The sequence below is a fragment of the Agelaius tricolor genome, unplaced genomic scaffold, assembly GCF_023055355.1.
Source record: "Agelaius tricolor isolate 1412-34295 unplaced genomic scaffold, bAgeTri1.0.p SCAF_11, whole genome shotgun sequence".
Classification (NCBI taxonomy): domain Eukaryota; kingdom Metazoa; phylum Chordata; class Aves; order Passeriformes; family Icteridae; genus Agelaius; species Agelaius tricolor.
The window spans coordinates 3141410-3166005 of NW_027269271.1; the positions used below are offsets into that span (position 1 = coordinate 3141410).

Below are 24596 nucleotides of genomic sequence, written 5' to 3' on the forward strand. Positions count from 1 at the left end.
ATTACATGCAGGTGCTTTTATTGAGAGCTCTGAGGGTCAGGGGTAGACAGACCCAAATCTGATTCTGACACGGGTTTGGGATGAACATGTTTTTATATTCTATCATTATATAACTTACATGTTAATTTTTAAACTTACATTGTTCTACTGTATACACTGATTTCATCCAAGCATGGATTTCTCGTGATCCCCCTCAAACTCCTAACATAGTTTCTCATGATTCTTTAAACAATAATTGTATCTAATCACATCTAACAATTATATCATTTATCATATACTGACTATACAGGTGCAGTTTCACAGGATCCAGCAAATAAAACCCCAGGGCCCACCTTTAACATCTTCCCAGGGCCTACTAAGCCTGACTTTCTTTCTAGCTCTCCGAATTTTGTGATTTTAAAATCTTTTACTATCAGGAACACCCATCCTGACAACCCAAAGCTCTTTCAGCACCGTCTTTGAGACAGCCTCATCCCAACCCCTGTGCCTGCAGCTCATCACACACCCACCACACCTACAACCTGCCACCCTCCATTCCAGCTCCACACCAGCATCCCAAACCCCAGGAGAGCAGAGCAGAGGCAGACAGACAGACAGACAGACAGACCTGAGGGGATGTGTGCCATCCGCCGTGGGCAGGAATGGGGAAGATGGGACAATGCCTGGCACAGCTCAGCCTTCCATGTACAAGCTCTTCACCCAGCAGGGGAGGGGGATTGCTCTGGTGGGAGCAGCTCTGCAAAGAGCAGGAACCAAGCCTGGCAACAGGAATAATCCAGGATGGGAATTCCAGAGGGATCTGTGCAGCAGCAGTGTCCAGAGCCCAGCAGGGCTGAGCACGGGCAGGAGCTCGCTTTCCAAAGAAGGGCACAGCCAGGACTCCTGGAGAGAATTTCCAGGCCACCCTCCAGGAATTAGCTCAGCTGTCACCCCTATGGAACCGTGCTGCCCTTCTCCCTCAACTCCCACCAGGAGGAGATTCCCCTTGGAAAGGCACAACAGCCCCTCTGGGATCCTTTGGAAAGGCACAACAGCCCCTCTGGGATCCTTTGGAAAGGCAGAACAGCCCCTCTGGGCTCCCTGGGAAAGGCAGAACAGCCCCTCTGGGCTCCCTTGGAAAGGCAGAACAGCCCCTCTGGGATCCTTTGGAAAGGCAGAACAGCCCCTCTGGGCTCCCTGGGAAAGCCAGAACAGCCCCTCTGGGCTCCCTTGGAAAGGCAGAACAGCCCCCTGGGCTCCCTGGGAAAGCCAGAACAGCCCCTCTGGGTCTCTTGGAAAGGCAGAACAGCCCCTCTGGGCTCCCTTGGAAAGCCAGAACAGCCCCTCTGGGCTCCCTTGGAAAGCCAGAACAGCCCCTCTGGGCTCCCTTGGAAAGGCAGAACAGCCCCCTGGGCTCCCTTGGAAAGGCACAACAGCCCCCCAGGCTCCCTGGGAAAGCCACAACAGCCCCCTTGGGCTCCCTGTCATGCCCCAAGGCAGGGCACACAGCCCAGGCAAAGCACAGGTATGGGAACAGCCCCAAACTGTCCCCTTGCCCAGCCACAAGCACAAGGAGAGTGGCATCTGCACAGCCCAGCCCACCATTCCATGGACATTTGGTGATCCCAGAGCCAGTGGATGCAGGTGGTCATGGACAGAGCCCCACCACCCCAAGGACAGCATAAATCTACTTTTTTTTTTAGTGATCCCAGCACTAAATAGTGGAATTTGTCTTTACAAGCAGCTTGTCTGTCAATTTATTATTTGTCTTTACAAGCAGTGGATTTGTCTTTACAAACAAGCTGTGGGTCTGCTGGGAGATAAAACCAGCACTGGGAGATAAATGGGAAACAATGGGAAGGATTCCACTGGTTGATGAATGGAAAAAGAGATTTGCTTTTACAAATAAACTTTAGGTTTGATAAGTGAAATTAGACATTGAGAGATGAAAGAAACAATGGGGAAGAAAAATCCCTAAATTCTGTAAGAATTAAAAATTAAAAGGGTGGGTTGTACATTAGAGGGAAATCTGTGGTATCAAGTATTCTGGGAAGTCTGAACCTCTCAAGTACCTCAGCCAATGGGGAAAACCCCCTAAATTCTGTAAGAATTAAAAATTAAAAGGGTGGGTTGTACATTAGAGGGGAATCTTTGGGATCAAGTGTTTTGGGAAGTCTGAACCTCTCAAGTGCCTCAGAAATGGGGAAAGAGAGAAGGGAAATGCAGCTGGGAAATTGGGATAAAAAGGAGGCTGCGTGCTCCAAAAATTGGAGAGATCCCAGGGGAATGCCCCATGGCCTCTGCCTTTATTGGAATAAAGTAAAAAGACTCCTCTGTCTCCTTTTTGGACATAAACCTCTGGTGTTTGTGGGTTCATTTTCCTGACAGAGCACAGCAGCAGCAGCACTGACTCTGCACATCACACCTCAGCTGCTCCCACACCCAGGGAATGGGAATATGGGAAGCAGGGCTGCCAAGCCTGGTAACTCAGCCTGAGCTGGCACATTTCAGAGGGGACCAGAGAACCCAACCACATCAGAGCTCAGCATCAGTCCCCATCCCCCTGAGCCCTAAAGCAGCTGAGGAATTGCCAAGCTCTGGAGAGGAGCAGGAGCTGCCCAACCAGCCAGGGTGCGTTAGAAGTTGCTGTGCAACAGGGACAGAAAATGCTTTTAAAAATAAAGAAATAAGTAGAGCAGCCTCTGGGAAGAACTGCTGGCAAAAAGCAGCCAGCCCTGGCTCCTTCCACCTGGAATGAGGTAGCCTGGAGGAAGGAGCTGAGAGCAGGGCCCTGCTGCTGCTGGGGGACATCAGGTCAGCTTAAACCACAGACATACAGAGGATCTGATGTAGATGGAGAAGGAAAAATTGGGAGCCTTGCTTGAAGCATTCAGTTCTCCTGTGCACTGCCCTGGGAAAAGTTTGCTTGCCCATGTCAAGGCTGAACCTGTGTGGTGCCAGGATCCCAAAATGATTTGGCTTGAAAGGGACCTTAAAGCCCATCTAGTTCAAACTACCCTGCCATGGGAAGAATAATTTTTACCCAACATCCCATCTAACCCCAGCCTCTGCCAATGTGAAGCCATTCTCACTTCTCCTGCCACTCTGTGCTCTTCTGGATCCTCTCCGGATCCAGATCTGGATGTGAATGTCCATGTGAAGCCATTCCCACTTCTCCTGCCACTCTGTGCTCCTCTGGATCCTCTCCACATCTCTTGCAGCCTCTTTTAGCACTGGCAGGGGCTCTAAGGTCTCCCCAGAGCCCTCCAGGCTGAAGCAGCCCAGCACCCTCAGGCAGTGCTCACAGCAGAGGTGCCTGTGACATCCTGGGCTCCCCAGAGGGCTGTCCCTGGCCTGAGTGGCACCTGCTGTCACCAGCTGGGGTCTGTGTACAAATCACAAACGGGATGGGACTGCTGGGAACTGCCTTGAGCTGTTTGATTTTCCAGCATCAGCCTCATTCCATGGGTATGACAATGGGAAGATGCCAGCAGCTCACATCCCAGGCAGCAGACACAGAACTTAATGTTACAACTCACTTTAGAAGTTTCTTGACCAATCACACAAAGCAAAAGCACATTGACAGTACTTCTATCCAACCTATAAGCACAGGTACCTTTGGTTAAAACAATGCTTGCTTATTTTGAATACAATACCTGCTTGTAAGCCTTCAAACACAATGCACAGAGCTCCATTATTAAGCTTTAACCTTCCTAATATCTTGCTAGATAAACTTTCTGTAGCTTAGGGAGTTATTCCAGACAAGTGTTAATACACAGACCATTGTTCTGTTTGTCCTTGCTTTTCTACAGTTTAAATAATTTTTCTGCTGACCAATCTCATGGCTGCTGCTCAGCTCCAATCCCAGTTCTGCTGTCTCTGAGGCCTGCCTTTTGCAGCTTTCCCAAAACCCTCTGATTTTGTGGATTCCCACACCTGCTGCACCCCAGGCATCACCAGCACCCTGGCTTCCCCAAAAACACTGATGGCTTCCCCAAAAACACTGATGGCTTCCCCAAAAACACCTGCCTGAGCCAGGAGCTGGGGATGGGGCAGGAAGGACACCCAGCTCAGAGGGCAGCATCCCATGGCCACGAAATCAATGTTTGACCTGGCAAAGGCACTGAAAACAAGCTCTGATTTCTGAGCCTGCCTTGGCTGAGGTGACTCACAAACCACAATGTGTGTCAGTGCTTAATAGACCTGCACAGGTAATTACTCCATCCTGGAAACAGCAGATTCCTGGCAAAAGGAGTCACTGCACCCCTGAGAGGGGAAAACAAAGGGATGCCACGAGGGTGAGCGACAGCAGGCTTTATTCTTCTTTCAATCCTGCTCCCATTATGCACAAAGATTTGCTGAAAAGGTCTCATTGTTTGTGCAAAAACGAAGACAATCTCTTGCACAAATTGCACGGTGAGGAAGGGAAGGGGATAAAGGATAAGTCTGGGCTGCCATGCTGGGGTGGAAGAAATTCCTCCCAGTGAGTGTGGGGTTACCCAGAGAAGCTGTGAATTCCCCATGCCTGGAAGTGTTCAAAACCACTTTGAGCAACTTGGTCTCATGGAAGGTGTCCCATGGGGCTGGGCCAAGATGATCTTTAAGGTCCCTTCAAACCCAAACCACTCCAGAATTCCATGGGGAGCACGTGCTGTGCACCCTCCACTGCAGGGTCCTCACCAGCAGCTACAGCCACAAGCACTAGGACAGAGCAGAGCCCTAAATCCCTGGTAAACAGAGCAAAACCTTCCTGATTCCACCCCAAAGGAGGAAAAGCAGGTTTTCCTTTTGCTCTTTACCACAGAGAACAGAATGGATTTACCTTATCCTGACTTGGGATAAATGGACAATAAAAAGTAATTTCTTGCCCTGACAGCATCACACATGCTGAAATCAGGCCCTGAGGACCCTTCAGCAAGCAACCAGCTTCCCTGCTTGCTGGGAAAGCATGTCCCAGGACATTCTGCTGCTCAGGGCCAACAGCCTGGACCAGCCCCTCCCCTTGCTCATCCTTCCCTGCTCCTGCCATCCTCAGCCACTCCAAGCAGCCACACACCCCCAGAGCTCATCCTCTGAGCCCACTTTCTCCCACACTTGGGGAGATGGGAACAAAACAAATAAATGTGATTGTGGAGCTAAAAAGAACATTTCAGCAATCCTGCTTCTTCCAGCAGGACTAATAACCCGGCTCAGCGAGCACAGAGCTCTCACCTCCTACTCAATGCACACACAAACACCCAGGAAGCCCCAGGGCCCCTTCTCCTGCTCAGGGGACACCACCAAATCCCTCAGGAAAGCTTGGCTGATGGATTCCTCTTGGCTGCCAAAGGCTGGACCCTGCAGAGGGTCCAAGCCAGCCTGGCCACGAGCCCAGATGCTTTGCTGAGGTGCCAAGTGAAGGGTCTGTGCTTCTGGAAGCCATCTGGGTAAGGAGACAGGCATGAAGCACAGCATTTGGAGGCACTGCTCTTTCAGATACATCCAGCTGGACCCCAGCCTCCAGCAGTGGCCTCTTGTCCCTCCAGCAGCACAGCTCTGCCCCAGCTCCAGTCCTGCCCCAGCAGCGCTGGTCACCCCCCATCTGCCTTGATTGCTCACAGCCAGCAGCTCCAGCACCTCCCTTTGGACCAGAGCCACTGATTTATCCTCGGGCTCCCTCTCCTCTGAGTGTTTTTGCTCCCAACAAGAGCTCACCCAGCGCTGCTTTCCCTCCTTTCATCCGCCCGCTGCAGTCGCTGGCGCCGAGCCGTGCCTGCCTTCCCTCCTTCTCCTCTTTGTGGCATTATTTCCTCTCTGCTGTTCCATCTCTCTGAAGCACGTTGCTCAGAATAATTCCTGCCACAGCAACCTTTCAGCCTGAGAGCTGCTTTGTGGGACACTTGAGCACGGTGCAAAGGAGCTCAGATTTAGGATGAGACGAATTCCTGGAGCAGAGGAGGGCAAGCTTGGTGCTGCTGAAAGCTGGGGCCTGGGAAGGTCCAGCAGGAAAAGAACAATGCACATCCCATTTCTTCTTTATATAAGACATGCATCAGTCCAGCCCAACACTCTCCACAGCCCTGGCTGAGCAGCCAGGCCAGGCACGGAGCTAGAAAGGGCTTGGCTCTGACCCAAGCTGACTGCTCCACTGATCAGCTCCATCTCCCTGCAGAAATGATGCCCCACAGCTCAATCAGTTCCTAAATCCACCACAGAACTGGCCCTTTTGCAGCAGCACATGCCCTTGGAGCTTGGACTTCACCACATTTGGAAACATCACACCGCGGTGGCTGCTCACTGGTGGCCCCCCATCCATCCCTCTCCAGCTCTGGAGAGGCTCCAGACGAGGCTCCTCCACAGCCACACACACACACTCACACACACACACAGAGCTCTTTTTACACCAGGGAGCTGCCATCTGGAACTTTGAGACATCTCCAGGATGGCAGAGGCCCGGCGGTGTGAGACTGGCGGCGTGTGTCACCCAGCCTGTCACACCAGGGGCTCCTCCTGCAGCCTGGCACGGCCACCTGGCACTGCCCAGCTGGCCAGCATGGCCCTGTGCTCACCACCACCCCCACACTGGACACCAGCAGAGCCCATTGGCTTGCAGCCCCTTGCCAGGGCTATTTCTGGAGCCTCACTCCCCCTCTCTCTATCCTCTTGCCCACTCACTCCTTCCTAAATAGCTTCACACCACTGATTTTCCCCATGCCAGCCATCCACCGTCTGCCAGCAGGATTGGGAGCACCAGCAGCACGTCTGAGCTGGGGAGAAGCAAGCAATCATCCCTCATGGCCCCCAGCCCCCACCTGCACAGCTCAAAGTGGCAGCACCCGAAATCCATCCCTCCCAGAAGGGACCAGGCTGACACCTCCACCCTCCCCAGACTGGCACTGGTACATGACTGCCATCCAACACTCCGGGTTTAAACCAGGTCATTTTCTTGCTTTGAACCTTGTTTGTGTGTCAGCTGCCAGCTGAACCACTTGTGAGGGCTCCAGTCTTTCTGTCACATTCATATTTTCTGGAAAAATCCCCTTGCCCAGGATTTCTTCTCCTGGGAAGCTGAGAAGCCTCAGAGAAAAAGGAAAAAAATAATTATATCATTTGCTTCTCCTGTGGTTTGCTGCTTTGGAATGTGGTTTGGACATTGTTTACCCAGGGTTTTTCTCCTGGGAAGCTGAGAAGCCTTAGAGAAAAGGAAAACAATTCTTATCTCATTTGCTTCTCCTGTGTTGTGCTCATGTGGAATGTGTTTGGAGATTGTTTACCCACAGGTGATTGTTTCATTGGATTCTGCTGTGAGTTGTTTTCACTCTTTGGCCAATCAGAGCCAAGCTGTGTCAGGACTCTGGAAAGAGTCATGAGTTTTCATCTTTTGGTCAACTGGTCATTGTTGGATTGGTTTCATGGGAATTGTTTTAACTTAATGGCCAATCACAGCCAGCTGTGTCGGGGCTCTGGAAAGAGTCACAAGTTTTTCATTAGTATCTTGTTAAACCTTCTCTCTGTATCCTTTCTCTATTCTTTAGTATAGCATTCTTTAATATAATATCATAAAATAATAAATTAGCCTTCTAAGAACATGGAGTCAGATTCTCAATTCCTCCTCCACCCAGGGGACCCCAAAAATACCAGAGTCTTCCTCAGGGTCTGTGGATCTGCCTGGGGTACATCAAAACTCCATCACGCCCCACAGCAGCACAGAAACACCATTTGGAAATACTGCACTTGTGTGTTCCTGGGTTTTATACCCTTCCCTCTGCCTGAAATGGGCTGGACAGTCCCTAATAACAGTCCCAAGCTGAAAACAGGGGGTGCTCAAAGGCTGTGAGCACCCAGATGGGATCCCCCATCTCAGGGAGTCCCTGGCACAGGATCAGCACTGCAGCCAGGACCAGGCACCTCCAGAGAAACCAAGGCTTCCCCTAAAGCAGGGGCTGCCAGGACTGAGTTTATGGCCTCTCCAAGAGCTGCTCACAGGCTCTGCCCCACAGCCCTGTCACCCTCCCCAGGCAATGCTCAGGTTGTCACCCCTGCTGCAAGTGACACCCAGCTCATCACTGCACTGGGCCTCATTGAATGGTCAGGCTCAAACAATGGTTTGGGCTAGGAAGGACCTTAAAGATGATCTTGTTCCAACCCCTGTGCCATGGGCAGGGATTCCAGGGTGCTCCAAGCCCTGTCCAACCTGGCCTTGAACACTTCCATGGGTCCTGGAGAGCAGGTGAAGGCAAAGGGTCTGTCCTGGTCCTTGTTCCTGTGAGGGAACACCTCCAGCATGCCAGCAGGGAGGAAGCAGGCCCTGTGTCCAGAACCTTGCTCTTCCCTCCTCCCCTGCTTGTGAATGCCCTGGAAGTGTTCAAAGCCACTTTGAGCAACCTGGTCTCATGGAAGGTGTCCCCCATTATTGTCATTACAGTACAGGAGTTCTATTGGCATTACATTGCAAGGGTTCCATGTTCCCAGAGTTTCATACCTCCTTGATGTTTCTCATAGGCAGCTCCTCTAGGCACTGACTCTTCCTCATCCTCACAGCAACCAACTGACTCCAGTTCCCCTCAACCAACCAATCCACTCTTTTATAACACTCTTCTGATTGGCTACAGCTGTGGCCTGTTGAAGTCAGGCCTGCTCCTAATCCTTAATAATTGGCTCAGCTGCAACTCTTTAGGGGGTAAGATTACATCCTATACTTCCTTTATTTACTTATGTTCTATCCCCCTACAATTCCCCCTTTTTCTTTTAATTACGGAGTTGCAGCATTTCTAGAACATATTCAAATAAATTAACATAATCACAATTCATATATTTCATTTAGAACTAAGTTACACAAATGCTCAAACAACATATTATAGCACAAATATATATATTTCTAAATGTTAACTCAGTTTTGCAGCTTTTCTCAGTTTACAAAGTACTTCTCTTCAAAATCTTCTATACTCATATTTAACAAACATTAATAGCTGCAATTGATATATTTTACTATTAGTTTAGTATTCACATCCTTTTCCCCAAATCCACGGGATTATATAGTCAAATCTTGTTTCCCCGAATCCAGGGTCATATAGTTTAATATTTAAGTCCTTTTTCCCAAATCATGCTGGGGTCACCATTGTTGTCATTATATTGCAAGAGGTCTATTGTCATTACATTGCAAGGTTTCCATATTCCCAGAGTTTTGTACCTCCTTGATGTTTCTCATAGGCAGCTCCTCTAGGCACTGACTCTTCCTCATCCTCACAGCAACCAACTGACTCCAGTTCCCCTCAACCAACCAATCCACTCTTTTATAACACTCTTCTGATTGGCTACAGGTGTGGCCTGTTAAAGTCAGGCCTGCTCCTAATCCTTAATAATTGGCTCAGCTGCAACTCTTTAGGGGGTAAGATTACATTCTATACTTCCTTTATTTACTTATGTTCTATCCCCCTACACCTCATGGCAGGGGGTGCCAGACCAAGATGATCTTTAAGGTCCCTGCCCACCCAAACCACTCCAAAATTTATTGAAGAAGCACCAATTGGACACAAAGATGTAAATCTGCCCCATCTCCTCCAAAAACACCCTTGAGCCAAAGCACTGACACCTTCAAGCCAAAATCACTCCTCCACATGAGCCAGCCCTCTGCAGAGCAGAGCAGATCCCTCAAGTTTTGCTCACTTCCCACAGCCCCTTGGGGTGGATCCCCAGCCTTGCACACTCAGGTTGCACCTTGGCTCATCCCTAAATGTATTTGTTCTGGTTCAAGGTAAATTTGGGAGATGCTTTTTATATCATAAAAGCATTATATAGTCAACCCAGGACATTACCACACCCAGGTTTATTTTGCAGAGCAAACCTGGCCCCAGAAGCTCAGCAGGGAAGATTTTCAGCACCACTGAGTGCCCAGGGAAGGTGTGGAGCCACCTGCACAGAGCTCCCCAAGCTGTCAGCATCCCTGCAGTGCCAGGAGGCACAAGACTCAACAAAGCCTTGGCATCCAAGGGACCCTTCTGGAGAAGCTTTTGGGAAGCAAGAATAATATTGTATTTATTTGCTGGGAGTGTTCTGACAAAGGCAGGAATGATGAATCTGACTCCATGTTCTCAGAAGGCTAATTTATTACTTTATAATACTATATTATATTAAAGAATACTAAACTATACTAAAAAATACAGAAAGGGCACTTACAGAATGCTCAAATGATGATAATAATGAATGCTAATAATGAAAACTCCTGACTCTCTCCAGAGTTCCGACACAGCTTGGCCCTGATTGGCCAAAGAGTGAAAACAACTCACAGCAGAATCCAATGGAACAATCACCTGTGGGTAAACAATCTCCAAACATATTCCACATGAGCACAACACAGGAGAAGCAAATGAGATAAGAATTGTTTTCCTTTTCTCTGAGGCTTCTCAGCTTCCCAGGAGAAAAATCCTGGGCGAAGGGATTTTTCCAAAGAATGTGAATGCCACCAGAATAATCCACAGTGGTTTAAGGCTCTTGCATGAATCCAGAAATCATCCAGAGCCTGGTGGGGATCCAAGAGCAAGCCCAGGTACTCAGCTCACTTCCAAGGGTGTCCCAGCAAGCTGCCAGGAGCTGAGCCAACACCTCTGGGTGAAGATCCCTTCACTTCCAGGCTCTCCCACCCCAGCCCAAACCCCAAACAAGCCTTGCCTGAGGGTGCTCCACACCAAGCAATGCATCTCTAAAAGAGCTTTGGGTGCTTTCCACATCCCACAGGAGCTGTAACACGAGGCCAGTGCTGAGTGTTTCTAAAAATCTCAGCCTGCTGAGCCCCGTGGATGCAGAGCCTGCTTGAAATGGCTAACGGATTGCATTTTTCCCAAGCTTGCTATTTCCATATGCCAGGAGGAAAAAAATAATAATAGAAAAAAAAAAGCCTTAAATCGGAGCAGTGATAAATTTATAAAGCTACTGTAGCAAAAGAAGGGGAAAAAAAAAAACCCAAACCAAACCTGTAGTAGAAGCAGCCTCCCAGAAATTCCCCTGTGCAAATTAAGTGAAAAAGAAGAGGAGGGGGAAAACCCACTTCCATAACAACATACTGTGGACAAAAGGACAACAGCAACCGTGGTCTGTCACTGCTGCCACCAAATTCAGCACCCACTGCAGCAGTTCATTATTTAAGAAGTAAAACCAGCACTTTCACCCCAGGCCCAAAGCAGGGCATGGAAACCCAGGCTGGCCCCACACTGCCTTGGAGAGTAAGGAGCATGAAGCCACCAGGCTGTCACCTCATGGGACTTAAGGAGGAGTGGCAGGGATGAGAGTTCACCCTAAACCCAGCAGAACTGTGCTGATCTCACCCTTGCTGCTGGGCTCCCCACTGAGCCCCACCAGGCTGGTGCAGAGAGCTGGGACATCTCCTGTGCCAAGCGCCTGCTCTCACGGGGCACAACAAGGAACAAGGGGCTCAACCCCCAGCCAAACCTGCACAGGGCTCCCCACCATCCCCAGGGCCAGCTCGGACCCAGCTGGAGCTTTTCCATCCAGGAATGTCTGGGCAGTGAGCCCTTCACTCCCAGCACCACCCAAGCTCAGCCCCCAGGTCCCACCATGGAGCTAAAACCTCACTGTCACCCCAATCCACCACAGGGACCTGCAAACCTAAGGTTGGGTTATTTATGGGGTCTGCAGGCAGGAAATCAGGGAAAATTCAGCTGACTCGAGGGGAAAGGCTGGCCCAGCCCAAGGTGCTGTGCCATGAGATGAAATCCTTGCTCAGAACTAGAGGAGCAGCAGTGCCTGGCAATTCCCAAAGCAGCCCCAGCACTGAAAAACACACACTCCAGCTTCAGGAAAACACACACCAAGCAAGAGCCTGGAAAAGAAGAATGATGTGGAAAAACATGAGTTTCGAGAAAGGATGAGAAATGCAGTTATTTGGCATTCACAAGATGAAATAGAGGCAGCAGCCCCCTCAACTCCACTAAACATCACTGAGAGGCCACCAGAGTAAAATGTTCCACAGCCAAAATAGGGCTGCACCAGCAGTCCCTCTGAGCCCTCCCTCCTTGTGCCCAGCTTCAGAAAACAGACAGACCTGAAAAAGTTAATACAAGAAGCCAGGAGTTAATACAAGAGCTAGTGCTTTTCAGCTAATTTTTTTTAGGTGACAAACTAAAAGCCTCACACGTTTCTATATCCCAGGGCAATGTTTACATTCCTCGGCTGAAGGGAACAGCAGGAGCAGCCCAGAGCCTGCAGCACTCAACCTTTGAATCCACAAAGCTACAGATCCGCCCCAAAACTGGGGGAGAAAAGGGATTAAAAACCCAAACAAAGGCATTTAATGCAACCAGCACACAAGGAGACCTTTTCAAGTCACCCATACCCTTTGGACACACATTAAGCACTCCAAGACAGATTTTTCTGTATTGTACTGGGAACCATGCCTGGCCTGAGGGAGGTGATTTGTCTTCTCCCCACAGGGATGCACAGCCACAGCAGCCAGGGTGACTTGAGGGGTGCAGAACGTGCCCCAGGGCACAAGAATCACACAGGCAGCACCTTTCTGTGGCCACATCCATCCAGCCCAGCTTCAGAGCAGCCCCTAAAGTCGAGGCAGGGGGTGGGGAGGTTGTTCCCACCCTAACAGTGCCAGTGTGAGTTAGCCCATCACACCTGGGCAGGTGGAAACATTTCCCAGTGCCATCCCATCGAGCAAAATTTTATTATTATTATTATTATTATTATTATTATTATTATTATTATTATTATTAATAATAATAATAATAATGATGATGATGATGATGATGATGATGATGTGCTGCAAGACAGGGTGATCAATTCCTGGTGTAGGGTACTTGTGTTTTCTACCAGCAAGGATCCAATATCACCCAGAAAGGAGAACTGTCAAGGCTCAGCACTTACTCTGTAGCTCCAGGAGCCACATTCCACTCATTTGCCAAGTCTGCTCTGTTTAATATAGAAAAAAAAACCCCACCTGAATTATTAAAGGAACTGAGGAATAACAGAGGGAGATGAAAACACCATCAGTTGCTCCCTCTCCAATCTGATTTTTTTTCAAGCTGATTTAAAACCTCGCTTTGACTCTGCTCCTGCTGCTGGGCACTTCATTCACAGAGGAAGCCTTTATTAGTAAAATACATATTTGAGCCATCAGAGCAGCTTCAGCTTTTCTTTTCATCACCTCAACCCAGCTCATCCTGGAAAGAGCTGCACGGTGAGGGGAGCAGGGAAAAAAGGCATAGAAGAGCTTAACACATTCAAAACAAAGAGAACAGCCCTTGGGGAAGAGTGCAGCATAATTAAAACATTAATTCAGATTACAGCTTTTGCTCTGGGCCAGCTCCAGTCACCCAAAAATCCCAGCAAGGGACAGTGCCAGGTCAGAGCCCAGCTCTGAGGCTCAGCCACAGCCCCAGGCACAGCAAAGCCCTCTCCATCACCCCCTCCCCAAGGCAGGAGCTGAAAAACCACCTCCCTTCAGAGGGAATCATAGGGAAAACAAGCTCCAGCTCTCAAGCAGAAAATTAAATACCTGGAATAACAAGTTGGAAATAGGTGACGGCTTCAAGGCTGATAAACACTCTGAGCAGCACTGACTGCTCCCTGCATGAGCAACACGCACAAAGTGACTAAAACAAAGTCATGGCAGCCACAGGGGACTCGAGGGAGATGTGGCAGCCACAGAGGGAGGTTTGGCAGGTGGCTGGGAGCAGGCACTGGAACAGGAGGCAGGCAGGGAACGCTGCAGCATCCCTGGCCATGCGGTGCTGGGAGATGGGAACAACCAGCCCAAGGGCCAGATCAAGAGCCTGGACCATAACTCAGTGGGAGAAGGGAAAAATCTTGCAGCAGAGTGAGAGATTCTCCCTGCAAGGTCTTTAATAGATCTGCCTGCCAGGGTGTGGGGTGGCAGCCAGGCACAGGGCAGGAGAGATCTGCTGGGGGCAAAAGTGCCAAGGTGGGGGGAGAAGGAAGACAAAAAGTAATTTTATCTGGTGGAAAGTGTCTGCTCCAACACAGCAGACACACTTCATTGCAGTTTTGCTTTTTATATCATATCCACCACAGGAAAAACAGCACCAGATTTAAAAGATGGCTCTCAAACCTAAAGCCTCCAAACCTTCAGCTTCCTATTGCCCTTGCCATCAAATTTGGATGCTGTTAAAACTTCTACCCTCCTCTCACCCTTTCTGCTGGTTCTCATGATTTTGCCTGGTGTAAAACCAGCTTCACCCCACAGAAGCATTTCCATTTCAACCAAAATGCTGCTTCCAAGGCTGGGGGAATATCCCTGTCCATGGTGTGCTGGTTTTGCACCTGGTCCAACACACAGGATGTCCATGGATTCCCTGGATCACCCCGAGGAGTGATTTCCTCCCCTCCTTGCTCAGCATCACCTCAACCCACAAAGAGGCATTTAAGGGCATTCCTCACCCCCTGTGACACTGCAAAGTGCTCCAAGACCCAGCAGCACCTCTGATGCTCCAGGATCTACAGAGGGGATGGCCCTGGGACAGCTCCAGGACAGAATCACAGAATACACATCCACTATCAACAGAGCAAGGCCAACCTCCTAGTGCCCATTTCACACTGCAGAGTTTGGGACTGCCTTTATAAAGACTCAGTTTCCACAGCTTCCTGTAGGTGCCTCCCCAAAAAACATGAATCTCTCAGAAGAGATCGAGTTTCACAGCTGTGGAGCACGAATCTGGTACCCATCAGCAACCTCATCAACCTCCAGACCCCTTGGAACAAACACAGAAGCAGACACCAGTGGAAAATTAAAGAGTTCATAGATGCATACAAGTCAGGCTGGAAGGGGAAGGAGCCGCTCCCAGAGGTCAGGAGGCAGAGAGAGGGAGCAGGAGAGGATTTACAGGACAGCAGGCTGATGTACAGGGTGGTTTTCCAGCCTGGATCAGGGGCAGGAGCTCCAGAGACAGGTGTGGAGGTGAACCTGGATAAAGCAAAGCTCTGCTGGCAGGGCCAGCTGCCCACAGCTGCAGAGCAGCTGACACCCAGCCCATTCCTGCTGCCTGTGCATCCCAACCAGCCCTGGACACAGTGCAGCTCCTGCCAGGCAAGGAAAAGGGCTGGGAGGATCCAAAGGTGGATCAGAGAGGCAGCAACACCACTGAACACAGAGCAAGGAGGACCAAAGAAAGGACAAGCAGAGAGGAACATGAAAGATCCATAAATCCCACGCAGATGTGGAAAAGCCATGTGAGCACCATCTCAGCAGAGGACACTGGTGCAATGAGCCACCATGCAATGGCACAGAGCAAGAGATCAACCCAGTCCCCTCTTCCTCCTCCTCTTCCTCCCTGGAAAATCTGACACCCTGGAAAAACCTGCCCAGGCTTTGCATTCTGCAAACCTCAGCTGACACCCAGCCCATTCCTGCTGCCTGTGCATCCCAACCAGCCCTGGACACAGTGCAGCTCCTGCCAGGCAAGGAAAAGGGCTGGAAGGACAGACAGAGAGACCAGCAACCCAGAGCAAAGGTGGAACAGGGGGGCAGCAACACCACTGAACATAGAGCAAGGAGGACCAAAGAAAGGACAGGAACAAGCAGAGAGGAACATGAAGGATCCATAAATCCCCACGCAGATGTGGAACCATCTCAGCAGAGGACACTGGTGCAATGAGCCACCACACAATGGCACAGAGCAAGAGATCAACTCAATCCCCTCTTCCTCTTCCTCCTCCTCCTCCCTGGAAAATCTGGCACCCAGGAAAAACCTGCCCAGGCTTTGCATTCTGCAAACCTCAGCTCTAAAAATACCGCTGGGTGCAAGTGACACATTTCGCTGGGAGCCGGGAGCGCAGCCCACGGAAGCAGACAGCAGGGACAGGTTTTGTAAACAGGGCTTTTTTTAAGGTTTAGGGAGCCAGAACCAAACACCCAAAGGCAGCCTTGGGTGGGGCAGAACTGAAGGAGGGACCCCATCAAAGGGAAAAATCCCACAGGAAAAAACAGGGAGGGGAAAACTCAAGGGCTGCCCCTGTTTCCCTACGTGTCCCATATGTCCCAACTCACATTTGTAAGATTTTAGGATGGAGTTTCTCCCCCTGCATCACACCACAAGAAGGGTCCCAGCTCCAGCCATGCCCACAGCAATAATTCTCCCCTCTCCAGCTGCTTCCACAGAGAAAAGCTCCTATTTTTAGGGGAAGCAGAGGCTCAGAGATGGCCATACAGACAGCCCCACTGCTGGGGGCTGTGCCCCATCTCCCAGTCCCTCCAAATAAGCAGGGTGTGATCCTTCCCTGGCTGCTGCAGCCACTCACTCCCCAGGGGCCAGGATGAGAGGCAGAGCAGGAGGAAGAGGAGCCCAAAGTGTTGCTCAGTTAATCACAGTAATTAGCCACCATCTTGAGCAACTCCCATTCAGTACAGCCTGATTTTCTCACACAAGGTTTCAATTAAAACTCATCTCAAAACCGACATGGAAGTACCACCCTGACCCACCCTGGGGCTCATCCAGGACATGGCAACGTGCACAAGTGGTGTTCTTTTCCTTTTAGGACAAGCTTTAATTAATTTTAAACCAGGTTATGATTTCCCAGCCCTGCTTGGGAAGCCTCAGCACCTTCTGCCTGCAGCTTGGTGGGCAAACAAGGCAAGGGGAATGCAAATGCTCTTGGCTGCACCAGAGAACTTCACAGAAACAGCTTAATGAGCCTCTCCAGGGATGTGCTGTCAGGGGTGAGGCTCAGGCCTGCCCACACCTCTGTGCTTTGAGGCACCTTTCCAGCTGGTTTGGGCTTATTTATAGGCAGCAGTCCTGGCAGAACCACGGGAGCTGAGCCCCTGAGCATTTTGAGCTTTCCTGCAGAGATCAGGCTCAGACATCTCCAATGCCTGGGGCAGGGGCTGCACACCTGGAGCCTGGGGGTGTTTTTAATGGAACCCCCCCATTCCCTGTGTGTTGAGTGAGAGGAAATAAAGTGTTTTGGCACTAAAGAAGCAGAACAATAACCCAGAGCCAGGCTGGGAAGCACAGATGCCTGTGGATGGCAAACTGCAGGAGCGGGTGGTTTGGTGCCCATGCTGGTTCCTTTAAACAACTGCCTGGAAAACCCAATATTGGATTTAAATCCACCACAGGCAGCCTCTGAAGCAGGGAGCACAGATCCCAACACATCTCTGCTGAAGAGGAGGAAAACCAGCCCTTCTGAGCCAGTAAAGAGCACGATGGGAGGGTCGCCTTGACACGGGATTTTTGGGGGAGAATCTCACCCCCCTCACTTTGCAGATGCCACATCCCAGCACCACTGGGGAATTGTGGAACAATTGGTGCCAGGGAGTGCCTGAGCCAAGCTGCTGGCTCAGAGCAAAGTCAGGATGATGCCAGGGAAGGGAGAAAGGTACCAGAGAGGGAGAAAGCCCAAAGCCTTTGCCCCTGGGCTCCCTCCTGCCCTGATCATTTCTCAGGCTGACAGAGAGCTCAGCAGCCTCTCCCCAGGCACGAGGCCTCACCACCGTGACTAATGGTATGTTTTGACATCCCTGAAATACTCCAGCACTTCATTTCAGCCGCAGGGAGCAGGAAGGAAGGAGGGGACATGCTGGTGGGGAGCCGGCACCGGGAGGGGAGGGTGGAAAGAGCTTTCGCAAGAGCAACAGGCAGGGACAAAGCAAAGCAGCATGGAAAAGACTCAGGAGGTGGATGAGGGGCAGGCTGAGACCTGGAAGGCACCTGGGGAGCTTTCCTGGTCCCCTCTGGTCCCCTGTGCCTTCCCTGGAGCTCTGTGGAGCTACAGGGCACTGGATTTATTTATCATCTCCTCCTGAACACAATGCTGGAGTGGGGACACAGGGATGCTCCACTGACCCCCAGCACATGTGTACGTGGCTGGGGAGGGATGCAGGGCCACTGGAATCCCTGTCAGTGGTTGGGAATGGGTGCAGGATGGCTGGAATCCCTATCAGTGGTTGGGGAGGGATTCAGGATCACTGGAACCCCTGTCTGTGGTTGGGAATGGATGCGGGATGGCTGGAATCCCTGTCTGTGGTTGGGAAGGGATGCAGGATGAATGGAACCCCTCTCCATGGTTGGGAAGGGATGCAGGATGAGTGAAATCCTTCTCCATGGTAGGGGAGGGATGCAGGGTCACTGGAATCCCTGTGAGGGATGCAGGGTGGCTGGAATCCCTGTCCATGGTGGGGAAGGGATTCAGGAGGGCTGGAATCCCTGTCTGTGGTTGGGGAAGGGATTCAGGAGGGCTGGAATCCCTGTCTGTGGTTGGGGAAGGGATTCAGGAAGGTTGGACTCCCTGTCCATGGTGGGGAAGGGATTCAGGAGGCCTGGAATCCCTGTCAGTGGTGGGGAAGGGATGCAGGGTCGCTGGACTCCCTGTCCATGGTGGGGAAGGGATGCAGGAGGGCTGGAATCCCTGTCCATGGTTGGGAAGGGATGCAGGGTCGCTGGACTCCCTGTCCATGGTTGGGAAGGGATGCAGGGTTGCTGGAATCCCTGTCCATGGCAGGGAAGGGATGCAGGGTCGCTGGACTCCCTGCCCGGGGAGGCAGGAGCAGGCAGTGTCCCCAGGCTGATCCTTTGGCCTGTCTCCAGCAGAGGCAGGAAGGTGACAGCCGGCAGTCCCCGGGGAGGTTAATTAGGTTAATTAATTAAGGAGCCTCTTTGAGTGCCCCCAGGCACCTCCGGCCCGGGGGAGCCAGCGGGGACAGGGCAGTGAGGAGCACGGCAGGCAGCAGCCGAGCTGCTGGCCACACCATCTGCCAGCCACAGCCATGGGGGGCAGCTGGGGCTTTTCCTGGCACCTCTTGCTCATCCCCAGCTGGGGCTCAGGCAGTGCTGCTGCACCCCAAGGGCTGGGGAGAGCCCAGAGCAGGGGCTCCACACCACCACAGCAGAGAGGCAGATGGGGAAAATGGAACAGCACCAGGAGAACTGGCCCAAAGTGCCCCCCTGGCCTGAGGGAAGTGGCTCAGAACATCAGAGTGACCCCAGTGTAGCCACCAGAGCACAAGAGTCACCCCCTGGCTGCACCAGCCCAGTGTCCACCTATAAATTGCAGCCACGAGCATCCTGGGGATGCAGGAATGAGCAGAAACTCCGGCTGCCATCACCAGAGTGCCACTCACAGAAGTTCCCTTGGGTCACCACCAGGAGCCCATCTGGCAGCAGCAGAGGTGCTGGGGGAGTGCTGGGGGGACCGGTTTCTCCTCTCAGCTGTCACTAAAGTCAGCGGTGTGGCTGTGAGTGATTCACAGCAGTGCATGAAGAGCTGTGAGTCACACGCTGGATGCAGTGGGTGGCTGCATTGACTCAGCCACACCGGGGATGGGCCACGGGGGGCTGCAGCCTGACATGGCCCAGGGGACAGGGCTGCCAGAGATGTCACACACGTGCTCAGGTCCCCATTAGAGCCCTCAGCAGCGTGGGTGAGCCAGAGGGAGGCTCTGCCTCAGCAGCAGCATCAGCCTATCACCTGCCCCAAAAAGGTGCCAGGGTGCCAGGGGCCGGGCTGTGCTCTCACAGCCTGTCCCTGGTGAAAGGTTTGCACTGCCCTGCGTGGCAGCAGAGGAGGAGGAACCCTCCCCCAGGTGCTCAAGGGGTGCAAATGCTTCCCAAACTACAGCAAACAAACTTTCCAGGCATTCCAGGGGGAGCAAAGCAACCCTGCCAGGCAGCAGCAGAGACAGAGGGGAGTTCAGTGCCCGGGCCTGATGCCACCAGCAGCAGCAGCAGCTCCTCCTCCACCTCCCAGCCCCATCCAGGGGAGGTCAACCCACCTGCTTTGGGCAGAGGGGGCTGCAGCAAACGCTGACATTTGGGTGGTGGCTCCTGTCACTCAGGGGTGGCTCCTGTCACTCAGGGGTGCTGGCAGTGCCCCAGCCATGCCAGAGCTGTTGGCAGCAGCAGCTGGAGCGCCCAGCTCATCCCGCTGGCAGCGCCCTCCGTGCTGCTCTGCCCTTTGTGCCAGAGCAGCCCTGCCGAGGGTCAGGGCCAGCCCGAGTGTCACCGCACCCAGGACACCCTGAGTCCACAGTGTCACCTCACCCAGGGCACCCAGAGCTCAGAATGTCACTGCATCCATGGCACCCTGAGCTCGGAGTGTCACCTCACCCAGGGCACCCAGAGCTCGGAGTGTCACTGCACCCAGGGCACCACGAGCCCGGAGTGTCACCTTATCCAGGGCACCCTGAGCCCAAAGTGTCACTGCATCCAGGGCACCCTGAGCTCGGAGTGTCACTGCACCAAGGGCACCCTGAGCTCAGACTGTCACCTCACCCAGGGCTCAGAGTGTCACTGCACCCAGGGCTCAGAGTGTCACCTCACCCAGGGCACCCTGAGCTCAGAATGTCACTGCACCCAGGGCACCCAGAGCCCAGAGTGTCACTGCATCCATGGCACCCTGAGCTCGGAGTGTCACCTTATCCAGGGCACCCTGAGCTCAGAGTGTCACCTCACCCAGGGCACCCTGAGCTCAGAATGTCACTGCACCCAGGGCACCCTGATCCCAGAGTGTCACTGCACCCATGGCACCCTGAGCCTGGAGTGCCACCTCATCCAGGGCACCCTGAGCCTGGAGTGCCACCTCATCCATGGCACCCTGAGCTCAGAGTGTCACTGCATCCATGGCACCCTGAGCCCAGAGTGTCACTGCACCCATGGCACCCTGAGCCTGCAGTGTCACCTCATCCAGGGCACCCAGAGCCGGTGTGCAGCACGGACCGAGCCCGCAGAGCAGGCTGAGATTACCCCGGGGCTGCGGGAGGGAGGTGTGACCCTTCCTGGGCAGGGTCCAGGTTGTCCCTTGTCACCCGGGATGTTGGATAAGTGTTATCCCTGGCCCCGCTCCAGCCGCTGGAGCCACAAGCTCCAAAATGAGCCACGAGCACCCAAACACACGCTCGGCAACGCAAGAGGAGCTGGGAGAGCTGGAGCAACGAGGCAAACAATCCCTGATTTAGGACCCCACTCACTCATCACTGTCAGCAGCATCACCCAAGCGCTTGGGAGCAGCACCTGGACCCACAGAAAGCGGGGAATGGGAGCAGGGAGACAACACGAGACAGAGCCCCAGGAAGAGAAGAGGAGCGAAGGGATCCCGCTCATCTGGGAAGCCCTGGGCTGGCGGGGGAGCTGGGCTGGAGCCGGAGGAGCCCCGAGCATCCCAGCCAGGGCTCCCCAGGGCACCCAAGGCAGGGGAGCAGAGGGGCTGACACCTCAATCCGGCCTCACCCACCGAGGCGTGAAGGTGGGCACCCCCGCTCACACACCATCCTTCCCGAGTGTGGCAGGTCCCCCGGGACCCCCGGTCCCCCCCGAGCACAGAGCCAGAGCCAAACTTTGCCAGAGCCGATCCCCGCGCCTCAAAAACCTCGGGAACGGGCAAAACCCAGAGCCGGGCTTCAAAGTTGGGGTGTCGTCCCAAAGAGGTGCTGGAACCCCCGAAGTGGCCGGGCAGAACCCACCTGTGGCCGCCGGCTGCCTCCTGCTCCTTCCCCTGCGCTGCATCCGCGGAGCCCCGCGCATCCCGGGAGCGGAGACAGCAGCGGTGCCCACCGGGAATCGCTCGGAGAGAGGAGGAGGAGGAGGAGGAGGAGGAGGAGGATGGAGACAGCCCCAACTGGCGTCTCCCGACCGTCCCCAACAGGTAGCAGCGAGCTGGCGTGGGGCGGGGGCACACACGCGATGTCCCCGCGGACTTTGGGAGAGGAGCGGGAGCTGGTCCAGGGCCCCCATCCCGCTGGGCATCCTTACCTGGGCACACAGGCATGGATCCGGCCGGGGGGGATTCCACAGGCATGGTTTGTAATGGAAAAGGGAGGGAAAGAGCCGTGGGGAAGGGAGGGAGGGAAAAAAAGGAGGGAGGGGAGAGGAAGGGGGGAGGGAGAGACGAGAGGAGCGGGGATGGAAGGGAAGGGGGAGGGGGGGATAAAACGAAATTTGAAAAAAAAAAAAAAAAAAAAGGGAAGAAAATAGAGACAGTTAAAATCTGTCTCCTGCCCACACAGTGAAAAAGAAATTTCTGACAATCGGAGGAAGGGAACTCGCACATAAACCAGAGGGGGCAGACGGGGGATAACAAAGGAGGGAAGGAGCCGAGACAACAACACACGGCGGCGACACTGTCCGGGCACACAGCCCCTGGCACAGCCCCGGGCACACCCTGCCCTCTGCCCAGCCAGGACACCCCGCAGCAGCGCCCCCAGACCCGGCAAGGGACCCCCAGTGCCCCCAGCCCTGTCAGCGCCTCCTCCTCCTCCTCCTCCCTGGTGAGCAGGGCACGGTGACCGTGACAACCAGCCGAACGCAGGGCAGCGGTGGGGACAAGGGACACGGATGCACATCGCCCCACAGCCCGGTGCGAAGGGGCTGTGCACGCCGGGCTGCCTCTTTCACCCCCTGTGCAGAGGGGCATCTCCTCTGCCTGGGCTCTGTTTGCCTTTCCCGGGCTGGCCCTGGAGGTGACACTGCTGCTCTGTGTCACTCGAGGAGCCCCCCCAGCACTGCCAAGGCAGCACGGAGATGGCTCACACAGATTTCTCACATTCCCCCTGGCACGGCGCAGCTGCTGGGCACAGGAGCCCCCAAAACCTCATCCCTCCTCTGGGAGGCCACACCCTGCAGGCTCCTTTGGGTGGCCCACACTTCCATGGCCCTTTGCTTGGGCTTTTTCCTTTCACCACGCTGCAAAAAGGAAACCTGTGTGGCTTGGCAACATCCAGCAGCATCCTGGACTTGTAATCTTCCAGGGCTGGCCACAAAGGCTGCCCCAAAGCTGTCCCTGAGCCTGGGCAGGTGCTGCTCTGTGGCACAAAACCCCAGAGCTGGGGCAGCACTTGTGCTCCTTGTGCTTTGCCAGGAGACCCTGTGGCTCTGCAGTGCCCTGCTGGCACCTCTGTCACCCCTGACAGGGACACTGTGCCACCCAGCCTGGCTGCTGTCTCTTTAAAAGCTCCGTCCCTAAACCTGAATGAGGAGAACCTTGGAGATGAGTGCTTCATCTGAGCCTCTCATCCAGCACTCCCCTCGCTCGTTCATTCATTCATCCTCCTGCCAGAGGAAAACCTACACGTTCCCATTCTCCTTGGGATGGACAGAAATCCCTCAAACAACTCCCAGGAGGATAGAACACCCTGCACACCACAATCCAGCCCAAGCAAGGCCGTTCTGGCACTTCCAGAAGGGTGCAAATGCTGCCACAGGGTCCACTCCTGTCAGTAATTCTCCCACTCACTCTCCTGCATTCCCACAAGCTGGCACTGACAGGGATGAGAACATTCCCTGTTGGAGGGCATCCCTCCAGCTCCCCAGAGCTTTGCCAGCACCTCACAGCCAGCCCTGCATGCACGGTGCTCCCAAATCCTGCTCTCCATGGATTCTCTCAGCCGGGGCTCACCCAGCTGAATGCCCCCAGCCCCGTGCCAAGCCCAGGGTGTGTTTGTTTAAATCCACACGTGCTGTTCCTCGGGGACCCGGCGTGCCGTGCATCCTGGTGTCTCCATGGTTACCTGCTCACGGTGGCAGCCGGGGGTGACTGAACTCCGGGCACCTCAGCATCCCCCACCCATCTGTCCCCGTCCCCCTTCCCCCGTGCCTTCCCCTGTCCCGCTGCTCCAGCTCCAGAGCAGCAGGAGGGGGAGGAGAAGCCAAAGGTTCTCCCCAGGAACTCGTGAATTACGTGAATAATTCCGCCGGCTCCGCGGATGACAGGGCAAGAATGCAGATCAGCTTCCTCATCCCGAGAGAGAAAAGACATTCCTGATCGGCACCGAGACAAAGCTGAGCATCTCCTCCCACCAGCCGGAGCCAGACAGGAGTGAAATGCGGAGCGACAGCCCCGGGAGCATCACCCACATCCCTGGGGGGAGCAGCGGCATCCCCGAGGAGCTGCAGGAGCTTCCCCCTGCCCAGTTGTCTGCTGGTCCCATCAGGTGCTGAGTGCTGAGAGCAGGAGAGACCCAAATATTCACCCTGCAGGGTGGGAGTCCAAGGAAAAGAGCCCAAAACTGCAGGGCTGAAAAGCCCAGCTAGGCTAGAATGAGATTTTGTACATCCAGGGGTGTCCAGCTCTGAGCAAAGGTTTGTGGAAGCACCTGCAGATACCTGAGGCTGTTGTCCAAAGCACCTGGACCTGATTTGTTGCCTTTCTTACACTGATCCTCTGTGACTGTGTTCACAGGGGTCCCAGGATGAGGGAAGAGATGAGGATCTGACTCCATGGTTCACAAGGCTTGATTTATTATTTTATCATATATATTATATTAAAACTATACTAAAAGAATAGAAGAAAAGATTTCATCAGAAGGCTGGCTAAGAATAGAATAGGAAGGCATGATAACAAAGGTTTGTGGCTCAGGCTCTCTGTCCGAGCCAGCTGGGCTGTGATTGGCCATTAATTAGAAACAACCCCATGAGACCAATCCCAGATGCACCTGTTGCATTCCACAGCAGCAGATAACCATTGGTTACATTTTGTTCCTGAGGCCTCTCAGCTTCTCAGGAGGAAAAATCCTAAGGAAAGGGTTTTCCATAAAAGATGTCTGAGACAATGCATGAGCTCTCCTGACCCTTTATCCCCACCCAGAAGCACTGTACAGAGAAACCTCAAAGATCTCCAAGTTCTAACCCACAGAACAGCACAAATTCCAAACTGGTTTTCCTCTTCCT

General features: G+C 53.2%; 1 protein-coding gene across 9 annotated transcripts in view; it reads right to left on the reverse strand.

Moving 5' to 3' along the window:
• Positions 1-21806, reverse strand: part of CACNA1E (calcium voltage-gated channel subunit alpha1 E) — a 161968-nt gene extending 140162 nt beyond the window's left edge. For 6 of the 9 annotated variants that reach the window (XM_071435842.1, XM_071435839.1, XM_071435836.1 and 3 more), the window contains exon 1: positions 21684-21802. The gene's annotated coding sequence lies outside the window, so the exon portion shown is untranslated. Of the gene's footprint in view, positions 1-21683 lie in introns of all 9 variants that reach the window. The other 3 variants (XM_071435840.1, XM_071435838.1, XR_011680517.1) reach the window with 2 other exon arrangements.
• Between the last annotated feature and the right edge of the window lie 2790 nt (positions 21807-24596).